The sequence below is a fragment of the Dipodomys merriami genome, unplaced genomic scaffold, assembly GCF_024711535.1.
Source record: "Dipodomys merriami isolate MVZ:Mamm:240054 unplaced genomic scaffold, mDipMer1.0.p SCAF_89, whole genome shotgun sequence".
Classification (NCBI taxonomy): domain Eukaryota; kingdom Metazoa; phylum Chordata; class Mammalia; order Rodentia; family Heteromyidae; genus Dipodomys; species Dipodomys merriami.
In genome coordinates, this window is record NW_027206501.1 from 4,207,080 (window position 1) to 4,215,598 (window position 8,519).

At 41.3% G+C, this 8,519-nt stretch overlaps 1 pseudogene; it reads right to left on the reverse strand.

The window, feature by feature from the left end:
- Positions 1-604: 604 nt before the first annotated feature.
- LOC138820484 (tyrosine-protein phosphatase non-receptor type 11-like) lies at positions 605-2,284 on the reverse strand (annotated as a pseudogene).
- Between the last annotated feature and the right edge of the window lie 6,235 nt (positions 2,285-8,519).

Here is an 8,519-nt window from a genome sequence, read left to right on the forward strand (position 1 = left end):
CCTGCTCTCTATGACCACATGGTGCTTTCAACTCTGTTACAATGCAACAAGATGAAGCTTCTGAGTCTTGAGCATTCCACATCCTGGAACCATATTATAATTGACCTAGACAGCGACTGTGGTGTTCTGTTCAACAGATATAAGATGGCAACAATGGTTAACAAAATTGTTCTCACTTCCCAAGGACGCTGCTACTTAATTTCCCAGGCCATTTCTTCTTACAAGTGTCCCATGATCCTCATAGAAACAAACAAAAAGTCAAAACAGCTCAAATCTCAATCCCACAATCTGTAAAATATGAGCACACATTAACTACTTCCCCAATTCAAAGCAAAATTCTAGAATATGGGACAATATATTGTAGAGATGATTTCTTTGAATATGAGGAAATGAACTTCTGAGTTAAAACACAGTGATCTTTAAATGGTTTCAAATTGTGAAATCCAAACGCAGTCAACCATTCCTTCTGTGAGCTTTCCTACCTCTGTTCTTACCTTGTTGGGCAAGGGGTAAAAGTCTACATCTACGTCTGTGCTCCCAGTGATGCAGTGCTCTTTCGGAAGCTCTGATGCTGCTGCTGCATCAGGCCCATATTCTTGTATACTCAAGCATTGTTCTCGCTCATATTGGCATTAAAGGTACATGGTACAAGAGACATCTGATCTCCACCTATCTGGTCCACTGGGGAACAGTTAATATTGGTGTAGTCATGGTTTTCTACTTGTTTTGCTGCTCTTCTTCAATCCTGTGTTCTAGTGTTTCATTATAATCTTGGACAGCCATGTCAGTGAACTGGTACTGGGCTTCTGTGTGAACTACCCTTGATCTCTGGGACCACATCATCTGAATGGTTTGGGGAATGTCAGAGTCATAGTCCATACCTTTCTCTTTGATGTCATCAATAAGGATGTTGATCAAAATGAACATCCTCATATGGCCAATCCAAGCACTGCAGTGAACCACAACAGTGAACCACATGAGATGCAGGTCATATGGACCTGCATCTCATATGGACCTCTTCCAGAAAGTCTAACATGCCTCCAGAGTCAATGGGCATGTCACTCAGGTTTGCAAATGTTAATGCCAGATCATTCTCCTTGTATAACATTGTCCAACTGTGAGAACTTGAACTCCCTAAGAATGTAATCAGGAGCCACACTTTCTTTTGAGGCTCTAAACACACATGACCAGTACTCTGAGAGCACACTGGTCAATTCAGTCTTTCACATTTGCTCTTCTCTCTCTCCACTTCCTTGCTTGTCACAACAGGCACCCAGGAGTTTCTCCTGGAACACCATCCACTGGAAGTGCTTCAGTGTGTTTTGCAGGTAGCCTTGCATGGCACTTTAACTCTTTTGGGGCTTTGAATTGTCGCACTTGGTCAAATTCAGGCATGAGGATGCTTGTCATCAGAAACCCACCTACCGGTGTCCCTTTGTGTAGGATGACCCTAATGTCATCAAAGGGCAATATCTTTATATATCTATTTTTGTTCTTATGTTCTTGCCATTCACCCTCTTTTGGCCCTAGACAAGTTTGCATTCCTATTGCTGTAGTGCCTCAAATTCTTCCCCAAATCCTTATTTTATCTGTGATCTTGGCTAAAACTTGCTCATTTCTCAAACCTGGCTTTCAATTTCAACAGCATTAATCCAAGTTGTGTTGAGAGGATGCTTGAGATGTAGTACTGTGCCCAGAGTCTCCACCATAGGGTTCTTTACTGTTTCGCCAGATCTTAAAAGAATGGAACCATTCTCGTGTATGACCATCATGTTCAGCTCCTGGCAGCTATCCCCACATGGGTCACTTTAGAGATGCCATCATTGCTCTAGTCCTTGTTGTCACAGGTACACAACGAGAGAACAAAATCCCCAGCATGGCTCTGGCTCTCCCATACAAGCTTACATTTTTCTTAGCAGTTTGTCTGCTACTTTTCAGGGAGGTGAGTAGGAAGTAGGATCTGCACAGTTCAGAGGAACTTGAGCTCCATCACATCTCCATTCTTCTCTTTCAGCTGCCATGATGCTCCAGGTATCATTAGACCAGCTCAGCTAGAATGAGAAATTTACCCCTCCATATACATTGTAGAAGTCTCCTGTGTTCTGAATCTTGCTGTGTGGACTCCAGTTCTCATAATGGAAAGCATAAAATCTCCAGGGTTACTTTTTCTGGGCCTTGCCAAAAAGCTGCCATCAACTCTCGTTGTCAGCGGGAGATTTTCTGCCTCCATACCAGTAATGTTTGGGTCAAACCACCCTTGGACTCCGCTCAGCCTCATACACATCGGGCTGGCCCAGGGAGGCCCACTTGGGACTATATCTAGGGAGTGGGGGGTTTGGGGCAGAACCAACTGGGTACATGCAGACCCTCCTTGATACCTGTGGGATCCTGGGCTTTGTGCAGCTGTTCCCATAAGCCCAGTGCTCCTCCTCTCCCATAACTCTTACAGAACATTTAGCATACCTAAGTCCAAGGGAAGATAATACTAGAGTTCATTATATTTCTATAAACTTACTTTTTTTGGTTCCAGTCCTGGGGCCTGAACTCTGGGCCTGGGTGCTTGTCCCTCAGCTCTTCAGCTCAAGGCTAGCGCTCAACCACTTGAGCCACAGTTCCACTTCTGGCTTTTTTCTTTTTGCTTATGTGGTGCTGAGGAATCGAACCCAGGGCCTCATGCATGCAAGGCAAGCGCTCTACCACTGAGCCACCTTCCCAGCCCTCTATAAACTTATTTTATGGCAAGGACCCAGAGCTCTTATATTCTCAGATAACTCAGTTTGCCAGAGTTAGAGGAAGTAGGAAAGACTTCATGAAGACATGCCCTGCAGATATGACTCATAAGAAATAATTGTGGTTTGCAAAAGCACAAATGCTATCTGGAGAGAGAAAAACAGGGGGAAGAGAGAGAGGAGAGCGAGAAGGGAGAGAAAGAAGAGGAAGAGAGGAGAGAGAGAGGAGAGAGAGAAGAGAAGGGAGAGAGGAGAGAAGAGAGAAATGGGAGAGGAGAGGGGGGAGAGAGAGGAGAGAGAAGGCCTGGAAGCTGACCCTGATCATTTTTGCTCCAGGCTAACAGGCTACCACTTCAGCTGCAGCTCTACTTCTGGCCTTTCTGCAGGTTAACTGGAGATAAGAAAACCCTGAAATTCATGCTGGGTAGGCTTCAAACTATGATCATCTCTCATATCTTAGCCCTCCTCAGTAGCTAGGATTACAAGTGTGAACCACTAGACCCAGCAAATAAATTATTTTATAAAGTCCAATGAATAGAAAATGCAGATTGGTATGTTAGCATATGGTATTCTAGCGTATTTATCTTCCAGACTGTAGGGAGAGAGTACAGAACTCAAGGGAAAGAGGATAAGAAAATGTAGCAGACACTGCTGGAAGTGAACTGTACAAACTCATGGGTGGAGATGAGAGGGGAAGACTGGGAGAGAATGAGGGAAGGGAAGACACTGTATGAAAGGAAATGTACTTATTACCTGACTCATCTAACTGGAATCCCTCTGTATACCTTTGTAGTTACCATTAAAAAAACTGAAAAAGGATACAGACTGTTCACAGATTTATTTACAGTAGTAAATAAATTATCTAGACCCATTCCCTGTGGCATATATATGGGTATACAGATATATATCTCCACCTCAGTGTCTGTATCATCTTTTCCCCCAAAGAATAGAGTCAACTGGGCAAGGTGTGGACCTGTTATCCCAGTTACTAGGGAGACAAGCATACTTAGGCCATTAAAGAAAAAGAAGAGACAGAAAGAAAGAAAATTATCACCAGGAAGTTATAAAGTTTCATCCAGTCAGGACTTAAAACACTTTTATGCCCCAACCTCTATGTGGACTTTGAGTTACCTCAGATGAATATGAATCAAAATGTAGCTCTTAGATACAACATCCCCCAGGAACCAATAAAAATATGCCAATGACATTATTCTGTGCTTTACACTCTAACCCAATTGCCACCTTTCCCTAGGTCAGGCAGTATGTGCCCTTTGTCCATGCTCACCAAAGGCAATGTTAGTAAGGCCTTATTACTATTGCTCTTGGAAACCTCTACATCCTGAGCAATTAAAAAGTAACAAGAAAACAACTCAGAAACCAAACTGTTGGGACAAAGTGCGTTACCTCAACCACCTAAGTAGTTTCTTTATGTAGCTCTGTTCTTTACCCTTACCTACATCATTACCCAGGGCCTCTGAGCTAAATTTCTCATATATACATATACACATACAAACACATAAACCACACACATATATATACACAAGTATACATACACACATATATGTGTATATATTTATATGTACCTACACACATTTATGTAATTGTAACAAGTAACACTGTCCCCCCCAAAAGAAACAAAGTGTCCTGAAGCTGAATTCCAGATCTCATAAATAGAACAAGAACACTTTTAGATGCAAAGTGAAAAATGTCAAACTGTAGAGATATTTTTCTATGAAACCAGTGGAAATAAGAATACCCCTTAGTGTAAAAGACATGCCTTTTTACAGGAATTATGCATAGAAATGCAGACTATCATAAAGGTACAAAAAGTTTTCTTGGAAGTGGCGCTGTGGCTCAAGTGGTAGAATGCTAGCCTTGAGCTGAAAAGCTGAGGGACACTGCCCATACCCAGAGTTCAAGCCCCATGACCAACAACAACAACAAAAGAAACAAAGTTTTCTTTTGTCTTAGCTCATGAATATAAAGTGAGGAACAAGCCTTTCCTCCAGAATAAACTAGCAAGCCAAGTCATACATTGTAAGGTGGAGGACTTAAATACTCAATGCGTATTTGTTTAGATTAATTCATATTCGTGAAAATGAAATTATTTTATCTTTCAGCCCTGTTTTCTTTATGTATAATCTACCATTACATAAAATAAATCATTGTACAAGTTAACAAAAATTCCTATTCTATTGTGGGCAGCATTAAAAAAGTTACTAAGGGGCTGGGAAGGTGGCTCAGTGGTAGAGTGCTTGCCTTGCATGCATGAGGCCCAGGGTTCAATTCCTCAGCACCATATAAGCAGAAAAAGCCAGGACTGGCACTGTCACTCAAGTGGTAGAGCACTAGCCTTGAACTGAAGAGCTGAGGGACAGTGCCCAGCCCAGAGTTCAGGCCCACGATTGACCAAAAAAAAAAAAAAAAGTTGCTAAGGAAAATGGACATGAGCAAAAGTACCTCCATCAGTACTGAAACAAACCAATAGTCAAACCCGCATGCAGCTGTCAGTTGCTGAAAACACTGCACTGCACACAACCCTATACCCATTTTATCTTTTAACAGGGCTCAATAGCTAGCTCTATAGTAAAAGAATCAACTACTCTAAGATGGCCCAGCATTGATTGGAGACATGAAGGTTAACAATACATTTTGGAGCTAACTGCTTCTCCGAAGCATTTTTCTCTTCAGAAGACTTGTCCATTTTCCACCTAGCATAATCAGGTCTTTTCCTGCTTGTCAAAGACTACAATCCCTCAGGCATCTCCATACCTGGAGAGCCCAATGCCAATCCATAATGGCTGAGCACACACTCAACAGTCTCCATCTCATCTGTGGATTCTATTTTAATGAAAGGAAAAGCTAGAGACCAAGACACACAGACCAGAACAGCAGCCACAGACAGTGCTGAGGACTGAAATGGCACTTACCATTTATGAGAAAAAAAGATTCCTTAGGATTAATCAGTGACTCCAAGTTTCCAGCTGCCAGCAAGCCCTCTCACTGCCCTGCACGCTCTCTTCATTCACTGGTTCTGCATCTTGCACGATGGTTGACATTGCCCTACCCAAGAAAGTAAGAAAAGGGATGACATCTCTGCTCTCTGAAATTTCTCGTGAGCATTTTTCTCCCTTCTAAGAAACACACATCTTCAGCCCCTTCCTCACACACAGTTTCTATTCTAGTGCTACAGAACTACAATTCTGGGGGAAGAGAGTCACACAGTGTTATTTTGGCTCTAGCTTATTTAAAAAGTATTCTAAACCTAAACATTTAGATTGGAGACATAGAAAAAAGGCTTCTGTTCTCACTCATTTCTGTTTCAATTTTTTTTTTTTTTTTTTGCCAGTCATGGACCTGAACTCTGGGCCTGGGAGCTGTCCCTTAGCTCTTCAGCTCAAGGCAAGCACTCTACCGCTTGAGCCACAGCACCACTTCCGGCTTTTTCTGTTTATGTGGTGCTGAGGAATGGAACCCAGGGCCTCATGCATGCAAGACAAGCGCTCTACCACTGAGCCACCTTCCCAGCCTTCTGTTTTATATTTTAAGGATAAGGTAAAATCAGAAGCCTGACTCCCAGGTTTCTGTAGAGGAAGACCACGCTTAGTGTCCTACCTCCATGAAGTAACATTGGCAGTAGGAAGCAATTTCAAGTCATTTCTTAAAACTCGATCCAGGGACATCAAAGATATGATGCCAGCTCCTATTGATTTTGCTAAGCTTGTCATCCACCTTAAAGGCTCTTGTCTTGCTGCTGTCCTTTATCAACTGCTCACCCTTTTTGCTTCAACTGGGACTTCTTTTTACTTAACAAGATTATATCCTGTATGCTGTCCTGGGAACACATGAACACAGGAAGCTCCATTATTACTCCATTTCTTTCTTTTTTTTCTTTCTTTGTGCAAGTATGAGAACTTGAACTCAGGGCCTGGGCACTCTTCTTGAACTTTTTCTGTTAAAAGTTGGTGCTCTGTCACTTGAGACAAAGCTACATTTCTATGGTTTTTGATGCCTAAATGGAGATTATTATCTGGACTGGCTTGGAACTTCAGTCTTCAGATCTCAGTCTTGTGAGTAGCTAGGATCACAGGATTGAGCAGTAGTGTCCAGCTCCCCAAAACATTTCTTCCTTATTTACAAAATGTGAGTGCCTCTTAATAATTTTTGTAATTGAAAAATTCTCATCATACCTGCTAGTTAACACAATGCCACAGGGAAAAACTAAAAAGTCAAGAAAGGCCAACTATGCAAATTCAAAACATACTTTAGTTGTTACTTTCTTAATGCAACAGCCTCTATGATTTCTCCCCCATGGGAGAAATCTTCTATGCTGTTTACTTGTGAGTCCACCAGGGGATATAATTCAGTTTCAATTAACTACAAGAACAACACTCTTGTTACTCTTTTACTGAGCTACATTACATCTGAGGCCTAGTGACCACCTAAAATTTTCAACTTTACTGTGGTTTGACCTAGGCCCTTGGGCATAACTAGACTCCTTCAGTGGTCTGAAACACCAAGATACTTCAGGAGACACAAGCCCCTCCTCCTACCAGACTTGCCAACCCAGAGAAAGCAATTGTTCCCAGTACATGCCCACCTATGAGTGGCTCACACCTCTCATCTCTCTGGAATCTTCTATTTTCCCTCAGAAAGATGAAGTAGTTCAAAAGTCTCTACATCTCTTATAGGAAACACCCCTGTAATGTAAATTCTTAGCTGTGAGGAGTGTTTTAACTGCCCCCACCTAGACACCTCTGCCGGCTCACCTTCTGAAATTCTCAATTGTTTCTTATATGATGCTGTCTGCTGTCTGGAGAACTGTTTTTCATCTGCACCAGCTATCCACACAGCTCCTCACTGTCTTCATTGATCCAGGAATTGAGTCTGCCTTCAATCTCTTCTGTGCTGATAGTCACTTGCATAGAAAAATGCATCTGGTAAAGGTTTTCTTTCATGCGATTGTTTCTAACACATTTATATGATTATTTCTTTGTTATCTCTCTCCCCCATGGTATAACTCCTGCTTTCACTGTATTTGATGTTGTTATAATTTGTGGAGGGGAAGGGGAAAAAAACCAAATTGTTTAAATAGGGATACAGGTGGACCCATTGCAACAATTGGATGGGAAGGGGAAACAAAGGAGGAAGCTACAATGCTTGATAAGAAATGTACTCATTATCTAGCCCATGTAATTGTAACCTCTCTGTACAGTATTTTCACAATAAAAAAAATTTTTAAAAGAAAAATGCATCTGGCTGTTGAAGATAGCCAACAAAAAAGGTGCTCTTCCCTCCCAGTAATGGACTGTGAATTTTATTCATTGTAGTTAGCATCTTTAAGGACTTACATTTGTGTTTCTTTCTCTTAGAAATCTAGGTTCTAGCTTCATCAGACATTCTTATACCTGTGCTGAATTAACAACTTTAGCTGACCAACAGGACTGACTTACCCATTGTACAACTAGCAGGTTATAAACAAACATTATAAACAAGAAAGGCTGAATATATTAAGCACCACATAAATTTATTGTTTTAATTCTTTTGAATATTCATTTACAAATGCTGAAAACCTGCTAATCTAATTCAGACTCAAACCGATATCTCACTTACTGAAAAGCTATAATTCACATCAATCTATATAGCAACTGTTAATGATATAATGTACAATATTATCAGGAAAATTACAACCACATTCATGATGGAGTATTTAAACATAGCAGAGTATTAGAAACCCTAAACCAATGCCCATCACTCATTCAATCCCTCGCTTCTTATGGTACAGGGTAG